Here is a 25154-nt window from a genome sequence, read left to right on the forward strand (position 1 = left end):
ATTGCCCACAAGAGAAGAGCAGGACAGTCACTATAAAGGTTATTCAATGAAGCCGTGTTTTACATTTGTTTGTTCAACCACTTCCAGACATGTTGCTCTTTAGAGTTCCTAGTGGGTTTAGCATGTTGCGCTTTTGCGTGGGATGTTTAGCCATATGTATAATAAGAGTGGATATCCCTCTGTGCTGAGACAAATCCATTACCAAGAACCACCACATGTAGCCTCTATAGTGCCCCACTTCATGTCCTCTTTGGTGTTTGGAGAGGGGTTTTTTTAAGGCATTTTTGTTTTGGTTTCCAGATTCGTAAAAAGTTCATTTCTGGCGATCAGCTATGGCGAGACGCTTCAAAAGCTCTTTTCTCTTTATGAAATAAACAACCACAGAGAATCACACAGATAACACAGAATAGAGAGAGAAAGAAAATACCAGTGACATCCATTAGAGATGCTGCTCCTTTCATTTGATAATGTTCAGATTATTGTAAATATGACATCCCCATGGCTTTACAGCCAAGAAGGCAGACATTTCACGGGCAGGAAATCGATGTCATCAAGCAATATATCTGAGGTCTATGATAAGAAGCTGCCCAGGTCTCTTTTGGATATACTTTGCAATCAAATGAAAAAACAAATTGTTTATTCAAATCAAAGTGTTTATTGGAGAGTGGTTTTATCAAAGTTTTGAATGGTATAATAATTTATTACATGATTAATTACAGCATTTTAAAAGCATGTCAGTTGCTATATTATATTTTTTCTATGTTGTACTGTAGCTTGACCATGGTGATTAAGTTCTACTTTTTTATTCTGGGGTGACTTTGAACTCTACAGTGAATTACTGAATGTGTTAATGTGTAATTAAATGTACCTGTATTTTTGTTACAGTGAGGGAAAAAAGTATTTGATCCCCTGCTGATTTTGTACGTTTGCCCACTGACAAAGAAATGATCAGTCTATCATTTTAATGGTAGGTGTATTTTAACAGTGAGAGACAGAATACTAACAACAAAATCCAGAAAAACGCATTTCAAAAAAGTTATAAATTGATTTGCATGTTAATGAGGGAAATAAGTATTTGACCCCTTCGACTTAGTACTTGGTGGCAAAACCCTTGTTGGCTATCACAGAGTTCAGACGTTTCTTGTAGTTGGCCACCACTGATCATTTCTTTGTCAGTGGGCAAACATACAAAATCAGCAGGGGATCAAATACTTTTTTCCCTCTCTGTATATACATATAGAACAATATACTTTAATCACATTTATTCCAGGGCGAAGTCTATTAAAAAGCTGATTTACGGGTGTGTTACAAATGCAAGGGGCACACTCATTCGTAAAATGATTGGATCACTACAGGAAGAGCATTTAAATAAAACTTAACAGGACCGGGATACAATTATAAAATGTTGTAACCTTCTCAAATGAAAATGCAAAGGAGAAACCTTTTCGTTCTCATTTTCTGGGCAACGATCCTCATGAAAATATCCCCTGCTGCCCCTCCGGTAGCAATCATACATGCACAAACTGCCACAAACATGCAGTAATGTATAGTTCCTAAGTTTTAATAGAGTTAGGCAAGAGGCAAGACCATTTTAGCTGTGAAAAACAAAGCATTTAAGTTTCCTGAGGGTTTTACATGACATTGAAGAGTGAAATTATATTGTCTGTAAAACTATATATTTTTTTATTTTTTTGTCTTCAGATTGAGCTCTGGCAAAACAACCCTTAAACCTCTTTCTTACCTCCTCCATGTTATACTGTAGCCACAACACAAGAGCTTAAGCTAATCGAGTTACCTTGACTCGAAGAAAAGAGACAAAATATGGTGAGCATGTACCCATAATTGTTCTTCACAAGGGAGACTATCGTGGGAGGAAATGGCAAGGAAAGTCAATGTTTCGCATCAGAGAGTTCAGACCACAATCAAATGAAAAAAGAGAAAAAAACGGAAGCTATACAGACAGAAGTGGCTGAGGCAGAAATAAGAAAACATCTATAAGAGCAGATAGATTGAGCATTTGAAAGGTCTAAGTCTAATCCAGTGGATACATGATCATTACATTTTATCTCCCGCCTCGAAGTTAAAGGAAATCACCATAAAATCCTATAAGGGATAATCATTTCATGGGAGTAACTGAGGTGAAATGCCAGGAAAAGATATCCACTGTTATACTTTCTTTCAAAATGAATGATATATATATATATTTTTTTTTCAAACAGATTATATTTAAAATTTACAGGAGCTGTATCATGAGCTTGAAGTTAACTCTTTTTTTATAATAAATAGCACACAAATAGATCATACAGCTGGCATGATCACAATTAAAAAATAGACTACAGCACACAGTCAAGTACTAAGTCATACTAATCAAACGCAACACATTTAATGAGTGATACAATAAAACTGACCACAATACTGTAAGCGATTTAACTTGTAATTGGAAAATGTATAATATGGGTGAAAGCCAGTCTTAAGTAGCTGTAATGCATCCACTATCAAAGCTTTTACCAAAAGAAACCTTAATCTTTAAAGCTGCAAAGAGGGCACAACACAAAGTAAGTGAAATTGCATAAAAACGATCATCAGGGAACTGCAGTATTCTTCCCTGGGAACTATTTTTGGCATTGTGTTAAAATAGGAAATTCAGTATAAATGTATATATTATATATATATTCTAAATATATGAGTCACAGCAGTAAAACACAGAAACAAGTCAAATTCAAACTTCCTGATTCAATCTCCGTGTGAAGAGTCAAATCAAATACAGAACTGAAAGTGATAACCTTCAGCAAATATTAAGTTGTTATATATATATATTATATTTATAAATGTGTGTTAGAAGCCAACACTTAAACAGAAAATGGCAAAGAAGGTAGTCTATATTTCTGATTGATTCTAAACTCCAACACTTTAATTCACAGTCCATGAAAGATCAAATCAGGGGGCTAGAAGCCATCCTTTAGCACACAAACTCCTTGATTATCTACGGTGTGGTTATAGCGATGTTTACGCAACTTGATGCATGCATCTGAGAGGGAGGGGGGAGAGAGAGAGAGATGATGATGATTGTTAGATTCTTGTGAATGGGCTGGTTATTTTTGGACCTGCTCTACACACCAGATGTAAATACGAAGGCGGATTGAAAAGTTCGGAGCCTAATATAGACGGGAACACCAGAGACCATTTGTGTTGCTAATACATAAGACTCTGAAAAATCCACAGATGCATTCAAACGACCTGGCTATCTTGTTTTCACTCTGAAACCTTGTGCTGTGAACCAAGCCGACACAATGCAACTGATCTAAAGCACAATTAAATAATCTACCCGTCGGCGGTTGGCTTCATTTGAAAGCCCCACTAAAAGCAAAGGACAAAGTGTGGCCATTCTGCAAATGCTTAAGAATTCATGATTTAAATTGCGTGATATATACACTCAAATAAATGCACAATGCAGTGTCACCGCAATGTAAAACAAATGAGTTTGTAATACAGCAGTGTGATTTTCACTTTAACATATTTAGTTATTTCTTATATGATTTAGTAGGTTAGTTATTCATCTGTGCAAATAACCTTTTAAAGGCAGATTAAATGACGCTAAGCATTTTCCTTTGAACACATTTTATATCAGGGCAGTTCATTCAGCAAATCACGTGAGCAGGGCCCAACACATTTGAGGTGCATTTTAATCACGTCATTGGTTTGGTAGCTGACAGCACCGGTTACATAAATGTGACTTCAGGGTTTGATGTCATGTGCAGTGCATTGGATTTCTAATGCCTCGGCTTTGCAATGCGATGAAAGATGCACCATTGAAAAGATCTACTACTGGATCTGATACAGACAGCTATTCTGAGGAAATCCCCTTGCCGTGGTTTAACTTGGGGAGAAAGGCAAAATTACTTGTACAAATCAGGCTTTTCGGCCTTTCCTACCATGTGTTTGTTTAGGTATGTTTTCGCCTGATTTCAGACAGTTTAATATTTGTTTCCTTTCATATGTTCTTTTTTTAAACACAGCTGTTGGGAAATGCCTCTAATTGCCCTCCTTATTAGGGGATATGTTTTAAGCAGCCATTAGATGTTCTGTCAATTACTTAATTCTCTTAACTTGTTTTATTTGAGTGGCTTGATTGCTAGCATAATTTTTGGGGAATGAAAGCCAAGTAAATCGCATCAGTCTTCCAAGGCATTGTTGTTGATCTCCCGAATGTAACGGCTTCACCGCGTTTATGACAGAGATTTCAAAGTGAGACTCACACTTTGAAACTGAAGTATGAGGAGTTGCACTAATTTCAGCTCAAATGAACACTGGATTAGTTCCAACTGTAAACCAAAGTGAAAAAAGGAGAATCCATATCAAGTTACTACTGATAGACTCAGACCTCTTGAACAGAACTCTTTCTTAACCCCCCCACTACCACCAACACAAAAAGTGACATCAAATGTTGAGATGAAAATTTTAAATATTAGGGGACATTCAATTTCCTCACTTTGGTCCTTTACATCAAAAACAACATAGAATGGAAGATCATTTATATATTATTTTTAAAACAGATGACTGCCATATAAATAACCTACATAATAAGTCCTCCATAAGTAATCCTCAAAATCCTGGAATAATACAATTTAAGGAAAACAATTCCTGTAAATCCTTGTAAATTAGTAGTCATGCTTCCCCCACACACACACCCCTCATGCTCCTCTCGAGATTGGAATGTCCCTTTTTCAGTTTGCAGTCCGTTTTTGTGCTTGTAATTTGAATTTCATGCTTGAACAGCCATGTGCAATGTACATGGAGGCTTCACCAGAACCCCTGTAATTCACTATTAAAACTGCACTTAGCTTCAGCCGTCAGTTCAGTTCAGTTCAACACTGTGACAAAGCAAAGGCACTCAATGTCTGAAATGGATAGGTGTGTAACAAGCATTTTAAACAGAACACAAAAAAGCCTTTTCGTGTCTGAAGCCAAGTGCTCGAAGTAACAAATAAAGATTTGTATCGAAAACTACACTGCAAAAATCCTTACAACATACTGGATTTTCGTTTGCCTTTCATTTTTTAGGGCGGTGGGGGGGAAATCACTGTCTTTCCCTTAGTACAACCCAGGTCTGAGAAGCACATTTCAACTCCCTACTTCTCTTTCTGGCCTAGCAAAAATGCTGACACGTACTGAACCCCGTCCTCCAAGAAACGTCCTATCAGGCCTGTCGCTGTTTCTTCCTGTTGCAAATCCCCTAATGAAACAGCAGTTTAGAGTTGACTATAGCACTGATGCTGCCAATAGTCTCCAACTGTGTGTGTGTGGGAGCACTTTTTACTACATTTACTGACCACGCTTGTGAAGTCAAATGTGCACACCGTATTTTATACCGTCTTTGAACCCTGCCTCCAAAAAACAGGCACATGTAAAATTAAACAAGGTCTCATTTCCACCGCTTCTGCATTATTAATACGTTTAATTAAAGAAAGCAGTAACTACACAAATTCTCCATATGATGTTCTCTGGGATTCCACAAGAAACAAAACCCAGAAAAAAGCCAGCGATGTCAAAAGCACACTGTTGCCCAGAATATTGCACATGGCGCCGCAGACTTCATTAGGCACTCGACTCATCTGCAGTGCTGAATAGACTAATTTGCAGTTCACATACAATGCTCTTTGGTCTTCAAAATCTAATATATCAAATCAGTATGTTTACCCAATATATTTCATGCAGTTGTGCTGCAGACACTATATTTGGCACCTTCAGGGCACAATATTGCCAGTAGACACTATTTGGCAAGGACACTTTTTTGGCCTGACACAGGGACGCCAGTGTTACAGTCCACAATGAAACTTTGTATTGGTCTGCTACTTCTGTGATCATTACCTGGGTGCTCTTGGCAACAGCCTGTGTGGTACAGTCTGGATATAAACCTGCAATGGCACTTATACCAGGAACCTGTACTCTGGGTAGGAAGGCTTGTACTAGAAAACGCACTTCACATTTCCAGTATAGTACTGGCTTTAATGGATTGCAGCTCTAAATTTGGTTTGATTTGTTTTGCTTTGTTTGTTCATTTGTTTATCCTAAAATGTCTACATGCAAATGGTTTGAACATGTCTTATCAGCTCACAGGGATCAGTGAAATAAATGGTGTTTAAGAATCAGGAAACACGTAACTCAAGCTGTCTCTTGCACTTTGTGTTCCATCACCACCTTCCGACTTTAAAACTTTCAAAATCAGAAAGAAGAAGCAACAGTAATTAGCAAAAAGCATACTGCACGTTTCATATCACCACTTTCCACTTCCTTTTTGCTTTACAAGTATTATGACTTATTCATATTTGAGTGAATAACATTCTATCCACATCTATGTAGAGCCTTTGCTACATACTGTGGAGGCTGTGATTTGGACCAGCTGTAGCTGGGATAATACATGCACGTTAACCATACCTGATTAAGACCCTGTCCCTCACGGAGACTTGATCATGTAGCGCATGTAAGTGTCAGGAAGCTTACAACAGTGAGTATCCTGCCTACCAGGGGGTCCTCCACTCATTCTCCAAAATGTCAATGAATGGCACCATTTTTGGTCATGCAATGAAGCCCAAAAAAGTCAAACAACTGAATGCATTTTAATTGTGGCTCCAAATTGTGAACATGTATTCGAGTAGTCTTGGCCACCAACAGCTTTGCAATTATGTATGATTACAACTAGGCATGTCTAATAAGAATAGGAATGCATTCATTTGTGCAGTTAAAAGACTTACGCAGCAAGAGCTGAATTTTTCATGTCCTAATAACTTATTCAGATTTTCGGTCGTATGCGGGTGCTTCATGAATTCTAAATGGACTATATTTTTGGCTACAGTAGCAAATAACTTACCGCCCTCAGCACCCCTATCACTTTGACAGTGATAACAGATAGGATAATGATGTTGAAACATTGAAATTAACCAAGCAGGGCATAAAGCCATTATACACCACTGTCGGGAGAGCAAACAGCAATGTGCTTGCAGTCATTTATCCCACACCTCTGCCATCTAATCTGACCGACGGGGAGAGGAATGCAAAATTAAACAGTAGTCAATCGCAGGTGGATTATTTGGATTACGCACAAAATCATCCCAGTCCCTTTATTCTGTATGGAGTTTGCAGTATAGGCCGATTTCCATGCAAGATGCCGTGGTACCGGCGGAGTGAAACTGACATGAGCGACGTGTGCTTTTCCCTATTTTGGGAAGAGCCTGCCTGAGCAGTGGCTATATTTGAATCCCAATAAACAAGACCTCAGCACATAGAGACAGAGCACAACAGCTGCTCCAGATTAATCACAACCCACCCGGAGTTTTCCCTCTCCAACCCACCGGCCCCGGAATACGAGCCCCCTTCCCTGGCCAGGGAAACCCGAAAGCAGCTGTTGCTTATTTGTCCTTATACAAAATCTAACTGGTCTTCAGCTATCTGGTGCATCCGATATATGCCCCGCTGAGGATAAATATGTGCAATGATTTCACTATCCCAGCTCAACGTCTACCTATGCAAACGAAAGCATAATGACAGGAGTGCCTGGAACTGAGATTTGGATTTTTATTGTATTTTTTTCCCCCATGCAGGTTTGATCCAGATTTTCGGATCATGGCTGGCTTTAATTCCAGTTGACAGTTAAGTGTCCGATTTCTGTGCAGCTCGTTGAAATTCATTAAGTAACCAATTATTTTGTTTTTTTATTGGATCCCCCCCCACCCCACCCCCTTAGATGACTGGATTCCACTCCATGTGCAATAGACACAGGATCGCACTTGTGCCCAGATAATCACAGGACAGACGTGTATTTAAATAGTAATTATCTAGTGAACACTTGATGGGTCCGGCCTGCTAAACAGACCTCGGCTGGTCAAGAGACCATGGCCCTGTTTAAACTGCAGGTTGCATGGGTGGGGGGGTGGAAAGAAGACCTGATTAACTTCCTAGTTTTGGAGTTTCACCGGACCCGTAATGGAGCCGTCTCTGGGCTTGATTAGATGAAAATGACAGACACGTACAACTTGAAAGTCCCCAGAATCAGCCTGTTTGTATTGCAACCTGAGCTGTATTATTATGCCACAGATCAGGCTGCTGATTATAGTGAAGATCCACGTCATAATACATAAGACCAGCAGCAAACTGTTTTGAAGCAGCAGATAAACAAATATGACATTGTTGCATACAGTAGCACAAGCCATAATCTTACAAGAAACCCCCTACTGACTTAGCCCCCCCAACCACACACACACACACACACACACACACACACATTTCTAGCTGCATCGCAACGTGCATTTTCTGATACTAGGTAACCAACGTGCAAGATGAATCCATTGGAAACAGTTACGATGTCGCTTACCTGGTTTTGGTTTTGTGGGAAGGGGGGAAGGAGGGGATCGCGGGGAGGCAGTATATTCCCTTTTCGTGTGTTTTTCCCCCGCTCTTTTCCTTCACCTGTCAAGCCGGTCCCCCCCCTTTTCCAGCGTGTTTCCCCTCTGTTGAAGAGCAGCCCCGGGGGCGATCGCTTCACACACAGCCGATCCCAGCCGCTGGTCCTCGGCGGCTCATCGAGGTGCTGAAGAAGAAGCGATGGATCCTCTCCTCTCTCCCCCCCCCACCCCCCCCACCCCCGATCCTGGCCCTTTTTGGTTGGAAATGCTTTGCTTTCGCAGCTGTCAGGGGCAAGGAAGGCGATCTGATGTTGCTTCAGTTAATGCTTGAGGCTTCAAATCCATGCATAGGGCTCCCAAGACCAGCAGTGCTTTTTTTTTTTCTTTTATCCCCCCCCCCCTGTGCCCTTCTACGTTAGCGTAAAAAATATTTGGTTGTCTGGCGATTAAACCGCTTCCGTAAAAATAAACAAATCGATTTCAGCATACAAAAATAGACGTAGAAATATAAATCTAATCTAAATGCATTCTTCTGAATTACAGTCCCTTCCTTATGATTCTGATATGGTATTTCATTATTATAATTATTTTGCAAGAACCCAATGGGCTGATAACGGCGCGCTGCAAAGAGTCAAGGTTCTTTTTTTCTTCTTCTTCTTTTCTTCCCTCTCTTTCTCTCCCCCCCCTTCAATTCTAGTTGGCCGGTTTATTTACAGTGTTTATTCCTATCCGCTCCTTCTGAAGGGATGCCCATTCTCCGAAGCATCGCAGGAGTGAATTCAAATGGCAAGTCTCACAGCCTCGATGCCCCCCCAGAACCAAAATCTCTCTCTCTCTCTCTCTCTCTCTCTCTCTCTCTCTCTCTCTCTCACACACACACACACACACACACACACACACACATGCATGCATACGTCATCCGATCAGCTGGGAAAGAAATCTGCAACACAAACCATGAATATGTATTATTGCAACTGTGAAAAGGATTAAGTGGTGGAAAGCTGGAGATAGGAAAAGGGGGGGGGGGTGGTAAATATGTTACTAAAGAAAGGGAAATGTAAATACCCAGGTAACAATTGACGGTGCAGAAACGTTGTGTGTTACTAGGGTGTTGTTATTCTTTTATTATCTCAAGGGCTGCTTTATGCACGGATTATAGTGCCCCCCCCGCACCACCCGCGTTGTTGATATATTTCAGGAATATGCCAGAATAGCTAGTGCTAACTCTGAGTGTTAAGAAAACAAGTGGGGAGGTGTGTGAGCCAGGCACACAACTGAAACTGCCTGGAAATGCTGTGAAACGACAGGGAAGCCCCACAATCTGGAAAGCAGTGGAGCTTCATTATGGGACACCTATGGGTGAAGTGGGCTCTGTTAAGCATGGGGACCTGTGGGATGGGAAAGGTGCTGCTGGGGGGATGCAGTCAGAAATGGTGCCTGTTCCTTTTATTAAACCGCCAAGTGGGCATCTTGAGGTGCATCCTTGGAAAATAGATTTGTTTGTAATCATTCCACATATTCGTGAGTTTTTATAATCATTACATTTCGTACATTTTTCTTACACTATTTCTAATGATTTTTATTGCGTGTGTTATTGATAGCTGTGATAAGCTCGTACAAAATTGAGTTTTAAAACTGACCTTGAAGTCACTGACAGCCTTCTTACTTCAGTAGCAGTTCAAATATTTGCTGACTGGTGAATATAAGGAATACAGGATATAATCTCTGTGATGATGATGATGATGATGATGATAATAATAACAACTGTGTATTAATATGCAGCATTTCGAAGTTGCTCCAGGCACACGCCACTTTAGCTGTAAAATATTAATGAAAAGAAACACAGTTCTGAAACTAAGGTTATTGACAGGCTTGCAGCAAGTCTTAAAGCCAGTGTGTCAATTAGTGCTGTTCTTTTATTTAACCTGTTACCTTGGTAATGGCATACCCCCAAACAAAGCCAGAAAGTAATTAAAGAGAAAGGGCTGTGTGTGTGTTTGTGTGTGTGTGTGTGTGGGGGGGGGTGCTATCATTTTAATAAGATTATGGCCACAGTAAAGTCACGATCTTGCAAAAACAAATGGCTCTTTTCCATGAACCGATTACATTTTATTAAAGGAGACCAATGTAGTGGGAGGGGATCTGGAAGCAGTCTAGAAGCACAATTGAAGTGTGGGGTCATGAAGGGATGGCGGATTTCATGACAGGCTCGTGGATTTGACCTTGAGAGTGGGAGACACCAGCCCCACTCTTGCAAAAGGCACTAGTGGATCTTAAATGTCACTGTGTTTGAGAGGACCTCCCATTAATGTCTTGTCAGATGTGCTGTGTCCAGATCTCCCTATTGGGTCCCAGCTGTGGCAAATGTCCAGTGGCTGGGGACTTGTCGGTGATGTGAAAATAGAACCGAAGGGGACTCATAAGTAGTCAGTTTCTACAGTCCATACAAATCTGGGCTATGTTTCACCTGTGACAGTGATTTCCGATGGGGCAGTGCACGATTGTTCAGGTGCTGCTAGGGGGTTGCATCCGTTCAAACTCAGCCAAGGTTCCCTATCTTTCGGTTGCATTTTCTTAATCTTTCCCAAGTTGTAAGGGTAAGCCCAGTTAATTAACTATGGGTGATTGCAAATGGTGTTGATTATTCTAGAGGTTAGGAAGGCGTGCCCCCTGAAGATGGCTTGAGGATTCTGGGAAGATGCTGTGTGTTATCTGCCTTTTCCCTGTCTGGAGAAGTACATAATTGAAGCTTGTATGTTGATGCCTTAGCCTAGAGTTCCTTAACTCATGTAATTAAAATCTGGCCCCGACTTAACATGTGAAACGCAATCAACTTCATAACTATCAGGTTGTGGATGATTACAGGTGCTGAGTGGGCCAGTGATCTATTCATTTCCCCGGCTTTACCAAGTGCAGAGACTTTAGTTTCCTGTCATTAAGAGCCATGAAGTATAAGTATAAGGTTTCCCACACACTCAGACCATTTTCTTTCCTTACTTTACTCTCCTAGAAGTTTAGGAAGCTCACAAATTTAACTACCATTACGATTTCCTGGTCATTAAACATATTTGCCATGCACACATTCAGTGAAGATGGTCTCTGCTGCCTCTTCCTCTTCCCAGTCCAGTTCATCCCAGAGGTGTTCTATGAGACTAATATATATATATATATATATATATATATATATATATATATATATATATATGGGCCATGAATCATGAGATGTCATTGGTGCTGTTCTCCTTGAGCCACTATATTACACACCAAGCAGTGTGCACTACGTAGATCAATCAGGTTAACACTATTAGCCCTGACATCACAATGCAGTCTTGAATTCAATGGAGAAACCATCTCCGGAACTTCATTACCAGTGGAGGTAGACTTTGTCCCATTACATTTTGGTAACAGTGTGTGGAGCATATGGACTCAGGACCCCGGGCTTGAACCGCCATCTCAGGCATGCTGCAGAGTTCCTGAGCCACACAGCCCAATGAGCAACAAAGCAGCGATGCCAAAAGCAAAGCCTCTGGGTGCAAGGGGGTTTCTGCACTCTTGAGTACCCAGGGGAGCGACAACAAGCTCACACACACAAACACACACATGAGAAGCCCAGAACCGTGAACTATTTTCTCCCCTTTTAGAAATGCCAGTATTTTGCTCGTCTTTTTTTGTTAGCAGTATCTGTCCATATCTGGACAACGATTAAAGATCTCCTGTGAAGATCAGGTGATAATTTCAAATGCACTGCACCCCCCACCAGTTCCCCAAAATTGCGCTGGTGGATAAAGGAAGGCATTTACATCTTACATGAGAATTTATTTCTGATTTCCTCTTTTATTTGAAAAGAAAGCAGCGCCTCCCTCATTCTCATCAAGACCAATTCCTGTTTGCCTTTCCGGAGGGGGGGTTGGCTGACAAGGTTGTTTTTTTCCATTAAAATAGCTCCCTCTCTTGTCCACTCAACAGGAAGATAATTTCTGTAGGCCCCAGTGTAATCTCCTTAAGGTGTGCTTTAATGAACTTCCCCGTGTTGCTAATTGCGTTGGTGTACATGTCAATTAAATTAAAGCCTCGTCTAGCAGAGTGCAGGCTGTATTTTTGCCTCTACGAATCTGACTTATGTTTGTATCCAATAGGCAGCAAGATCTTACAAACAGTTAAATTAGATATGCATCGCATCAACAGGAAACCATCTGACACTCTGGAATATTTGATAGCATGCTGAAGGAAATGTAAAGGAAAACAGTTTAGTGCCTCTTCAGATTCATAGCGACTGTATTTTGATTTTCTGTATCTCTGCACGCTAGCACAGTCTGGTTAAAATCAGATATGCAAGGAAAAAAAACTTTACAGAACTATTTTAACAAAACATATTTTCTTTATAGAGTGAAACCTAAATAAGAATAGGCTTTTGTGCATTTATATATTTGAAATCCATATCATGCCTAGAAGTGGCTCCCTAGTGTAGGTGTCACTATAAATTGGCTTTGATATACCAGCTTTGATCCATACTTTGAAAATACACTTTGGGAAGAAGAAAAGTGTGAGTCCATTTAATTTAATTGAATAGGCAAATCAATTAGACCTGATTTTAATTAATGGGGACTAATCAATTGTACAGATTACTATGACTCTTAAGCAAACTTGTCCCAATTATATGCAAACTGGAAGTAGCCGATATAATTTCAAAGTTAACAACACTCAAAAAGATTTTAAACAATTTCTTAATTCCAGACACTTTTGTTCAATTGATCTTCAGAAATGTATGATTGTTTTATATTAATAAGAATATCCATGAAATGACAAAACATATTGCTTCCTATGTAGGATTATTGCTTCATATGTCCTTTTCGACCACAATTGAGTGCAAAACGTTTTTAGGATAACGCATTTGTTCATACTTCTAATGTTATTTTTACACTACACCACCAAAGACACACTGTGCATAGGGGAGACATGCTGAAAATCTGTTTTGGCCAGGCATTGTCTTATATAAAGCTATTTTCCCCACCTCAAGAAATCAACAGTGTTGCTTGAGGGGACAACCGAGAGGAGAAAATCATTTAAAAAACAACCAAAAAAAATACCCAACCTTACTTGAAAGGAGAAAGTGAAAAGCAATGAATGCCACTAAAAATCAAGTGGCAAGTGTTGTTGCCATCTGTAAATAGCCAGATAGTGTCCTGGAATCTGATCATAACGCCCCCTGTCTGATTGCTGGTCAGCTCATACCATTATTACAATCACTGTCTTTTTAGATACGGACTTCTTCCACTTTGGATTGACAATTTGAGTTCTGTCTAGTGTTTCTCTCAGGGGAAGCTGCTTTCTATCAAATGAGTGTTTGGAGGGCAATTTCGATGGAGTCCTGGTGCACAGGTGTGAACACGAGAAAGCTAATATTCCAGCCGGCACTAATTAGGCAGCACACAGTAGACAGAGGTGCATTACACAGACAAAGCCTGGAGCACTGTGTAGGACTGAAACACAATTGGCATGGGAGGCAGGGCCGCAAAACAACCACACTGCTTTAGCCATATTTTGATTTCAATAAAGTAAGGTATCTGCATACTTGCATACAGGTAATACACTTGTATATGGGACCTAACACCAAGCACAAAACGGAGCAGACACAAACACAATGTAATTATATTGGTGGCATACCCTTTTCAACATGCAAATATATTAGTCACAGTTTTTTAACTGCAAAATTAATAATCAAAAAGCACACTTCGGGGACATGTACGTGTATGAGTGTGTGTTTGCTGGGTTGTTTGTAAAATATTGGTAAATCAATTAAACAGAGTTACACTATCAAGCGTTGGAGGGGTGGATGCCCACCTGTTTAATCCGTGTCAGTTTTGGTTTGGTTCTGATACTTTGCTGTGACTGCCAAAAGTCCGGAGAGCTCCCTTATCACTCCAATACTATTGCACAGAAAACCACATTCCAGTGCTGCACATATTAAACAGCCCATTTAGATGTGATAGTTGGTGACAGGCTTGGCCTTTACGCCGCTAACTGAAGCGCTATGCTGAAATCCCACCCACTTAACTGCTCCACAGCCCTGGAAGAGAGCTTGTTGGAAAAAGCCCTCAGCATTACGGGCTAAGATTGATGACAAAATGAAGAAGAACAAAAAAAAAAAGGTTACAAAAAAATTATTGGCACATAATAGCTTCACACAGCTGGGGAGAATCGTGGGTTAAGAGTGATGTGTAACCTCTCAACAAAACAAGATCATCTGAAACAAAGAAAACGGGTATGAAGAGCTCTAGAGAACCTTATATTCTGTCACCCTTGCGTCCAATACATATACATGGACCCCCCATCACCCTCTCCCCAGCAAACTCTGTTACAGTGCAATGCCAGCTCAGTCCCAGGGAGTGGATCTGATAAGCTCTCTGTACGGCTCGCTCATTATGTTGGAAAATCAACAGCTGGGGGGGAGATTTGTTCTGCATGGACTCCCCTACTCAGCTGCTAGCAGTCAGCTATTTTTAGACACGGTAAATAGAAAAAACAAAACTGGGGAGAAAAAAAAAAAAATACAGACAGAGAAAACAAGAGCAAGTTATGATGCACCCCTCCCCCCCTTCCGTCACGTCATCCTCTCCTCAGCCAACAGCTACAACCGTGTCTGTGTGCACGTATGTTTCCATGAGACCCTGCGAGCCGGACTGAGAGGATGCGGAGAGCTCCTGGACAGGTGAACCGTGAGTTTACTGCTGTTGCTATCAACTGTGTTTTCTGCACCGGAGCTTAAAGCTCACTGAGCATCAGAAGCTGCCTGCCTTCTCCACTGCAGACCAGCAGTTTAAACAGCGAGCTATTCTAGGCCTACAGGAGTACACAGCACAGAGAGCACGCAAAGCAGGGATGCACTCAGACCCACTAGCTTTTTAACACTGTGGTTCAGCAGGGAAACCATTGAACTGCACAAGCCAATTGCTTCCCATGCAAGGCATAAACTGAATGATCACCAAGAATATTTGGGCACTTATTCAACATTTTTTTTTTCCCATTGCAGCATCAACAATATAACATTTATCAAAAGTGTGGGACATTTGTTCGCTTCACGTTCAGTTCGTTCCAGATTATAGAAGATTGACGTGAACAAAAAGTGTGCCTCCTTGACGACCCACATTCTTGAAAGTAAAAAAGAGGATAAAATTCACACTTGGTCACCCTACAGCTACACCACCTGTAGACATTAAGAAATGTAAAGAAACCATTAAGAGAATTAAGGCGTAAACCTGTAGAAAGCAATTAGCACTTGACTGGGTCTGAAAGCAATTTTTACTTATTTGAATACTAATCAAGCCCAGCTGCCTCAAGCACGATCCAAAAGCTACTGGTACAATGGTGCTATTAAGGAATTAATTAGTGATCCAAGCAACTCTGTGCTTATTATTTAAAGCCGAAAGTGCAGTTTTAATCAGGTTGATTAAGAGTTAAGCTCGGCTATGCCACTACTTAACATAAATTCAAACCAATAGAATGTGAGGGGGCAAACAGATTTGTTGTAAAATGATGGCACACTTAAGAGCTGAATAGCAGATTATCAAGGAGGCAAAGAAAGACAGCTGTGGCACAAATACTGAAATTATTCGAATAGGAGCCGACGTGCCAAATAGACAGACGCACAAGGAGGGGACTAGGAAATAAAGGCTGAAATCACTCAATAAAATAGGAAGAGAAGGCTGAAGCATACAACTTGTTGACATTTATTTCAGAGATGCGACATCTGCGATACCATTAAATCTGAAGAAGGTAAAACTTTACGGGTGCATTTATCGCCGAAGTGATAACTAATTACGGCAGACGTTCAATTAAGAAAATGGTGTTGTAGTAGGATTGAATTATTGTTGAGGCTGTGTGCTTTCCTGGTGTTATTTTTAGAGAACAATAATCTAAATATTTAACATAATACCCAATGCATCTACATACATCTTTAACAATGTGTGCACACTCCCTGTGCACAGCTGTGGAGACAAAGAGAAAACACAAGCAGAAAAAGCACTCCTCATTTGTGATGCTTTTTTATGGCTAGAGAATTGATTTAATCCAGATTTCATGTTGTGTCTCTATACCTCTCTCTTCTCTTTCAGAGTGCTAATGGGAATGTAAGCCCTTTGGTTTGGTTTTGGAGCATGGTAAGTTTGCTTTGCTTTACTTTTATTTTAACTGTCCAAATGCTTCAAGATTGGGCCTCTTATTTAGGTACTTTGGTATTTCATAGGAGGTTCTGTCCTGAAGGGATTTGGGAAGGTAGAGATTTTGATCCACCCCCGAAAATGCAGGACCAGAGTGGATTTTGTACATAAGGAGACATATTGCTTTTTGATTACAACACCTAAATTTGAAAGTGAACATGGAGTATTAATCTGCTTTAGAAGTGGGGAAATCTCATATTTGTATTCCATTGGGATTTATTTATTTATTTAAATCTTCCCCTTCTATGAGAGCTACATGAAAAGTGCCACGTTTACACAGTGTTTCAGTCTTTGTAGTTGTACTCCTGTGTTTGCAGTTGTGATTAAAAGAGAAAAGCTTGTGATTTCACTGTCTTGGTGGAGATAAAAATGAATTATCCCTGACCTCACAGTGGCAGTGGATTTCAGGGATTAGAAGGCAGCCTCCACCCTATATCCACAATATTAGGCTGATTGAGCAGCCTCCACTCTGCGGCCTCGTATCTGTCCTTCGGGGACTGAGGTACGGCCTCCTCATTACATCCAAGTGAAAGGTCAGCAAAACCAAGTGCTAGAGAACCGAATAATTAAGCAATCGCTCATGGCAGGGTGTAACCTGACTTTTTCCTCATTTCAAAAATCCGAAGGAAAATGACAAGATTCTTGTTTGAAACATCCACGACAAGACAGAGGCTATATATATATTTATTGCTTTATTTATGTTTACAGTTACGTTTTGTGGTTTCACAATACATTTCTTAAATATGGAGGAGGTATCAATATCTGGTTATATCTGAGTCATGTGATCAAAAATGTATTTCCTGTGTGTGAAATCTTTGCAGCGGCAATGCTGACAATATGGATAGCAATACTGTCCTAACCCTGCTTTTATAATTTTGTTTTCTACTGATTTATCAACTTTATTTTCTATAGGAGAAGACTGTACCACATCATCCCATTCTCCACTGGTAAAAAAAAGCATCTTTAGCCTACAAACCAGATTTAAATACACTTACACAGCTAACTGCTCACATTATCAGCCTTTCTCTCTGACAGACTTTAAAAACAAAGAATCTAATGACACGCAAAAAGAAAGCCATGGTGTGGCAGTTGGTGATTCTAGGCCTGTGACCCACAGCTTTGGATTTATTTCCACAGAATTCAGGGGCAATTCATGTGAGAAATCACTGGTTAGGCAGAGAATTGAACTACAGAGGAGCGTGGTTTCTGAGGTTTTCCACTCCTTTAATGTCTAGGTGTCTATCATCACACAGGACACCACTGAAATTGACACTTGCGAGAATACAAAGGCAAAGGGAAACTACAGAAGCTGCTCTTGACGAGGTACGTCCTCACGTGGGTCCAGATGTGTCTTTCAGTCTCCAACTCATTTCCCTCTTGGAGAAATGGCCATCTTGAACTTCATTGTGGAAGCATGTCTCGTTTTGATCTTTTGTCGTATTAGTTGCTTTGATCAGCAGGGCGCTGAGCACCTGCTCAATTCCCTGAAATGCTGCAGTTGTTGTTTTTTCCGCCACTCATTAGCCTGCACACCTTGGAGCCCCAAACCTGTGAATTGCTGAGCACCAGATTTACGCCAGCAAACGCAAAAGCCATTTCCATTTCCTCCCCATTTTCTCCATCAGTAGCAGATGCTTTTTACGTTTTGGAGGGTGGATTTGCTGGCAATTCATCGGCGAGGGGTAGGGTGTATGCTGGCAAACCGTCGACTTGGGGGGGTGCTGGCGATTCATCTTCCAGGGGTGAGTGAGGGTTGTGGCAGTTTGTTGACCGGGAATGGCAGATGGAAGACAGAATTTGTTATAGAAGCCCTAGGAGGATATACGCTAAATCTTCGTCGGTATACACAAAATTCCCTACAAATGAAGTGGGCTGTGTGTGTGCCCTCGACTGACGATATGGGAGAGAGGCATTATAAAGAGGGACAGGTGTATATATAAAAACCATGAGACAATCCAGGAACTAAACCTTTAAGCTCATCAGAGCTCTCGTTCGTGCCACGTAATCAAAATGATTCTAATGAGACCCGTAACTCATTCCTGTAGGTTCCCTGTGTATTGGATTTGATGCAATGGCTTGGAAAACTGTTCCCAGGATTAAAGACTCTTGGGTGTTCCTTGGATCTGTTCTTAATCTGCATTTACTATGTTTCCTTCTGCCCAGTGAACCCAATTAGATAATATATATATATATATATATATATGAAATCTTGTTTATTCCTTGGATGTTTGTGAGGACAATAGTCAAAGGCTCCTGCATCAGCTGTCCTTTACTTATGCTAAAAAGATTCAGCTCAGCCTGTCTATCATCATCACTCCTGCCTCTGAGCCCACTAATAAGTAGAGTTTCTGTCCTAAGATGCTTCTCAGGCATCAATGTTCTTTTTAATGACATGCTGCCCACAGTTGAATGCTATATTGTATTGTAGATTTAATGTGTGCCACTTCACCTCTTCAGATTTTTTATCGCCACAATTTTATACATATACCAACAAGCATCTAATCATGTTTTATAAAGCAAGCATGCTAAACCAAAGCAGTGATTTTTGGTCAGGGACACCTGAGATTTTACTGTAGGGGGAAATTTAAAAAAATGTCAGCACTGTTCCTTCCTGACAAGGTCTCTACAAAAAAGTGACAGCACTACTCTTATAGCAAACTCACCAAGAGCTCAGGACACATGACACGCACTGGTACAGGAGAAAGAGGGGGTCCTACTGTTGATCTTTTGACTGAAGAAGTGTTGGTTCTCCTTTGCTCAGCCTGAGATCCAGCCACTGCTACTGAATTAAGACAATTAGTTCTCGGAGTGGGGGTGTGCAGTAAATATTGAATTCAATTTTCTTTTCTTAGCCAGGCCATGAATTTTTGATGGCCATCTCTCGCTATTTTGATAAAAAATTGAGCAGCACATGTTTTGTTTCATGACCTCGGCGGTTTCTTGGCCCCAGCTCCGCCTCTCAACTGCACAGCTTGCTTCCTCTGCCTTAAACTGCAAGGTGGCTTTCCTCCACCCCAATCGGGACCAAGACGGAATCCCAGATGCCTACGCCACAGCCCCACACTGACTTTTTATGCTGAAGCACTGAAATATCCACACAGAGAAATGGTTGAGAACAAATGTGTGTGTCTCATTGTGAAGTAGCCTGTTTTTTGTTTTTCTTGTTTTTGGTAACTCACACTACCACACTTCCAAGTTAACTGTACAAAACTCATGAACAAGCATTCAATATTCAGTCACAGGAAGCACAGATTAATGAAATAAAGTTATACTTTGACCTGTATGTCACTGCAACTGAACACTGAGCCACAGAAGATGTTAATCAATGCGACACAAATACATTTCAAGTCAGGCTTTTAAACTCGGATATGAAGCCCGGCGATTGCCTCTGCCAGTCAGGTTTCAAGTGAAGCTGGCATTACTCATCAGTACTGTAATTGCCCTCAGAGCTTTCAACTCTGCAACATTAATTTAAAGGTTTATTATCCCCATACCATGAACAAATATACAAACAAATATGATTACAAATCAAAACATCCCTTTGAGTCAGAAACGTATTGGAACAAATGAGAGGTTTATGTTTTGTAGATAACACTACTAATAATAATTTAATTGATTGTTCATGCTAAGTGCACAATTTTGCATTTATGCTTTTGGAAAGGTTAGTAGCTCCCTTATTAGTAACTTGGTTTTTGCAGGGAGAAATCTCCTTTGGAAGAAAATAGCCTGCAGTCTTTGTTGTAGTTTTCAGAGTCAGTATGCGGGGATGTTTTAACTTACACCTGCAGCTGTAACATGTAAAAGCTTTCTTGGAATAAGATGGTATATCCTGAACTATAAACAAACCCAGTTACTGTGTTACTGTTTACTGCCAGTCCACCAACCAAATTTCAAAAGAATACAGGAAGAAATCAAATAGGTAAGCCTAAGAATGTCATAAGTCATTAACAACAACCAAACTGGAAAAAAAAACTAGACGAATTCCTCCAGTACATTGATTAAAAACATGTATTTTTCTCATTTGAGATCTCCTGCCACACAACAGACTGTTTTCTTTGCAAGGAAATATTATTTGAAGTTGCAAGCTTCAGTGCATTCCATCATACAAAATACTTCCTAAATGCTCCTTTTAAACCAATTTACACGGACATTTGTGATTTTGCTGTTCCTTCATTTCCCAGTATTGAACTATTGTCACGATCTATTACTAATAATGCATGCTACACTGGAAATTAATGCTTACATCATCCTTCTCCTTAGAATGACATATACTGTCAGGTGGATTTACTAAAAGCTGTCCACCAAACTGGATTTACCATCACCCTGAATGTAGGTCCCTGAGATATCCCTACAATACTGTGAACCATGCAGCTGCACAGTTGCTGACAATCTGAAAGAAACCAGGGAAACGGGGCAAACAAGGATGCAATACAGCGCACAATGGCAAGGACAGGCATGTGAGGAACCAGCTCCAGGAAGAACCATCTTCAGAGCACGTAAACAATAGCACAACAAAGAGGAGGTGGTTGCCAAGAAACAACAAAATAATTAGTGAGCAACAACCGAGAAGAGTGGCAGCCAGAAATGTGAGAATTGTCAATCCTCCCTGCTGACAAATTGGAGCTACAGGGAAGTCTCTCCTATCTGTATCCAGTTGTATGCAAATGAATGAATGAATCATCAGAACCACTGAAATTCGATATTAGCACTGTTACACTTTGGAAATAATATATAATTATGTGTGAGATACATGGGTTGGAAACTAGCATTATTTTTCCAATGCTCCCGAAAAAAGCAGCATTCTCACAATGTTATGTTTGCTCATGGTTTGGCATGCATCACAGTGCCACTGACAAGCCTGCTTTTAGAAAATGTACCTGCCACAATCATGAAGTTTCCACCATGTCTAGTTTTCTAAATAAAGCCTGTTGTGTAATTTGGGAGGCTGAGATAGAACTCCAGAGATTTTCTTAACCTTTTTTTCTTCATTCTTCATTCATCCATTGGAAAGGGCTCTGGCACATTCCCGGTTGGTATGAAGCGGTGGTATGAAGCAGCACGTTTGGCCCTAAGGGAGAACTGTTAGTGTGAAAAGTTGGCCAAGACATTTTTAATATGATAAATTAATTCAAATGACTTCTTTAAAAAAAAAAAAAAGTATTGGTTTTAGCATTAGCAGGCCTCTTCATTGAACTACTTTGACCTCCATATCAATGGTTGATGCTGGATAAGCGCACTGACCTGTTTTTGCCCTGCCCAAAGCATGCTGGGTCACATCAAGAGATCAATGCTCTTGTTCTTCCTGTTCCACGGGGGCTGCAATGAAGTGGAAGGGCATGACTTGCAGGCCAGGTTGAGGCAGATCCCCATCCAGACCTATTGTGTTCCACAGTCCACAGAGCAGCTCAAAATGTTTTTCTGTAGACCCTGGAGCACCTGTCAGCAGAATCAATCTGGATTATTCAATAAAGACTAAGATCCTGTTATTGATGTTCTACTTGAAGGAACCCTTAGTTATTATTATTATTATTATTATTATTATTATTATTATTATTATTATTATTATTTATTTATTAGCAGACACCCTTGTCCAGGGCAACTTACAAAACATAAGAGCAATACAAAGCGCAATAATACAGTGCAGTTCAAAGCATTTTACATTTTACAAATTCAGAATTTACACAAGTGTATACGAGATATACAGTAGACAATATATAATTATAAGGTCTTACATCCTAAATTGTAAAAGCTGATAAGTGCAGACAAGTCAAAGTTAAGAGCTAAGGGAGAGGGAGTCTAGGGGAAATCAAAATAAAACAATACGAGTAAAGCAAGGGCAAGAGTATGACAAAACGTTGTATAAGTGCAATCCACAGGAGAATAAATGACTAAATTACAACTACAGTCTGAAAAGATGTGTCGCCGGAAGGTGGTCAGGGACTCTGCTGTTTTGACTTCAGTGATCTTCATCACTCCTGGAGGAGCCAGGGTGCTCAGGCATGTGCCAATTAAAGCTCCTCTGGACGCCGTGCCCCTCGTAGCTCTCTCTGTGCACACACTGTAACCATGGTTTCGTTCCCAAAGTCAATTCCTCCACTGGATTGGCTGTGAGAGTCTGCCAAGAGAATGGAAGAGGGTGCTCTGAACAAAACGGTTTCGAATCCTCTTCGTCTGCCACAGTGACACACTCCCACTTGTTGCTGTGTGATTCCCTAAGATTTTGCATAGGGAAGGCTACTCAGGGATACACCTGATTTTCCCTTTCCATTTACCAGTACTCCCCAGCCAATTAATTCCCCCCATTCTTAACTGGATTTAACATTGTCTTTGAAGCATTATGCTTGAAGAGCCATTTTTTAACCTTTGTGGGTGTATCATTCCATCCTCAAGCCTGAAAATGTACAGGCAATGCTACTTCTACACAAAAGAGCTCAACCGGAGAAAAGAATAACAGAGATCCTGTCAGCTGCAATCCCGAATCAAATCAAACCAGTGTGCATCTGAATTGTAATCTAAAAATTGACCAGAGGTTGCCTTAAATCACCTTCACAGCCATTCAACACACTACGCTTCTGGGGCCTGTCCTACATACTTCGGCAATTAGATGAGCAACATTCTGTTAGAATCCACCCCAAGCTGAGCATTGAAAGGTCAGTCTTGTAACTGGATGTTGCTGCCAAATCAGAAGGAAACTTGAAACACTTACAAAAGAATATTCAAAAACAAAAACAAAAAAAACAACACGCTCAGATCTCTTTATGTGTGACCCATAGGTCTGTCAAGAAGATCCTCACAACAACTGCAGCGGAAGTCCCACTGGCATTACTGAGGCATAGAGTCTCTGCCTCTGGTGACTTTGCTAAAGCTGCCTCGTGCCATCACTAAGACCTCCAAGCACCGCCAGAACTCTCCCACTGCAGCATGAACACACATTTCAATAATGCATAGGAAACGAGCAGAATTTAACATGAATTTTTAACATCTTCATTTCTGTTCCCGATAAATATAATCAGCAGAGGGCAATAATTACACGAGTCCGGGAGTGCAGGAGCCTGGCCAAGGAGCTTTGGGGGATTTTAAGCTGGTGTTTGGCTGTAGCAGTTGAATCTGTCAGGTTTGAGTGATGGAAATAAAAGATCCTTTGGAAAAGGGAGCAATGGGTTTCCTCTCCACGGGATCCCAAATGTTCTTGGCTGTGAAGCGCACTCCGTGCAGAAAATAAATCAGTATACATATATATATATATATATATATATATATATATATATATATATATTACTGCCGACTCTCTCCTTCTAGACCCCCGAGTAAACAACGCTGTTTTGGAAGTCTCCTAAAACCTGATATGAGTAGGCTGTCTTTTTTTTTTTTTATATATTTTTATATAAACATACAAGTAAATAATTCCCCAAAGATCTTTACAGAATACACGTCCTGCTATTCTCTCAAAAAAGGGTTACACAAGGTCAACACTTAAATGTTATATATATATATATAAAGAAAAAAATGTTTTTTTTTTAATTATATAAATCCTATATCCACACAGGGATTATTTTAATACCCATACACTTTAAAATACTTTAGATCCTACTTTAAAGAAAGAATGTGAGCATTTATACATTTTGTAACTGAAAGTATTTACACCCTTCATTTAAAACAATGTGATTTGGCGATTCATTGAGTTTAATAAATAATAAATACTGTTAATGAAACTATACTTATTTATCAATGATATTTCACATATTGTTGAACAGTGATTCAGCCTGAACAACTGTCAAGATTCCAATTAACAATAATGACGTAAGATAAAAAGCAAGTGAGTGGATGTCAAAAGTGTACACAGCTTGTCTTGACTCAGTTCAAATGTAATCTAATAGTCCCTTTAATGTATTTTTCACCTTCCAAAGTAAATTAAAAAGCAGTTCACAATTTGATTAAATTCCTTCGTGAACTACTTCTTCCTAACTGCAATAAAAATGATTTCCTACTGGGATAACAAAAGCCAGTTAACATTATTTATGCTGTTTTTTACAGCACAGAAGGCAGTAAAGAAGGTGAGTGTGCTATACTTATCAAAAGCGCCCTCTTGTGGTGGTTTTCCTTATTGGGTACACAGGACAAGCACAATCCAGCCAATAACCATTACTCACTTCTTTAAAGCAGATGAACTGTACTTCGGTGTTAATCCTTTCCTTTCCTCTCCAGTATCCTGTTGTATGCGTGACTGTGTTGTCATTTGTCATTGGAGAACTATTTCCAAGGACGGTTAATAGCTTCTGAAAATAACTCATAGTAATAGCAGACAGGAAGTGTAAAAGGGAATCGGAGGAATAATATTTACATAAATAAAAAAACCTATACACTACATTTTATATTAATACTGAATCTAACTGATTTCTACAATACAGAACATGGCTGCTCTGGAAGAAATCCAAATAAGAGTTTCTGGGACTGAATGGTAAGCCATATATATACAAACACTTGAAAAAAAAAAAAAAAAAAAAAAAAAAAAAAAAAAAATCCAAATCTAATTAGACCG

General features: G+C 40.1%; 1 protein-coding gene across 1 annotated transcript in view; it reads right to left on the reverse strand.

Moving 5' to 3' along the window:
- Positions 1-9193, reverse strand: part of slc8a3 (solute carrier family 8 member 3) — a 95837-nt gene extending 86644 nt beyond the window's left edge. The window contains exon 1 of the mRNA XM_066694192.1: positions 8369-9193. The gene's annotated coding sequence lies outside the window, so the exon portion shown is untranslated. The remainder of the gene's footprint in view (positions 1-8368) is intronic.
- Between the last annotated feature and the right edge of the window lie 15961 nt (positions 9194-25154).

This window comes from Amia ocellicauda, chromosome 21 (assembly GCF_036373705.1).
Source record: "Amia ocellicauda isolate fAmiCal2 chromosome 21, fAmiCal2.hap1, whole genome shotgun sequence".
Taxonomy (NCBI): domain Eukaryota; kingdom Metazoa; phylum Chordata; class Actinopteri; order Amiiformes; family Amiidae; genus Amia; species Amia ocellicauda.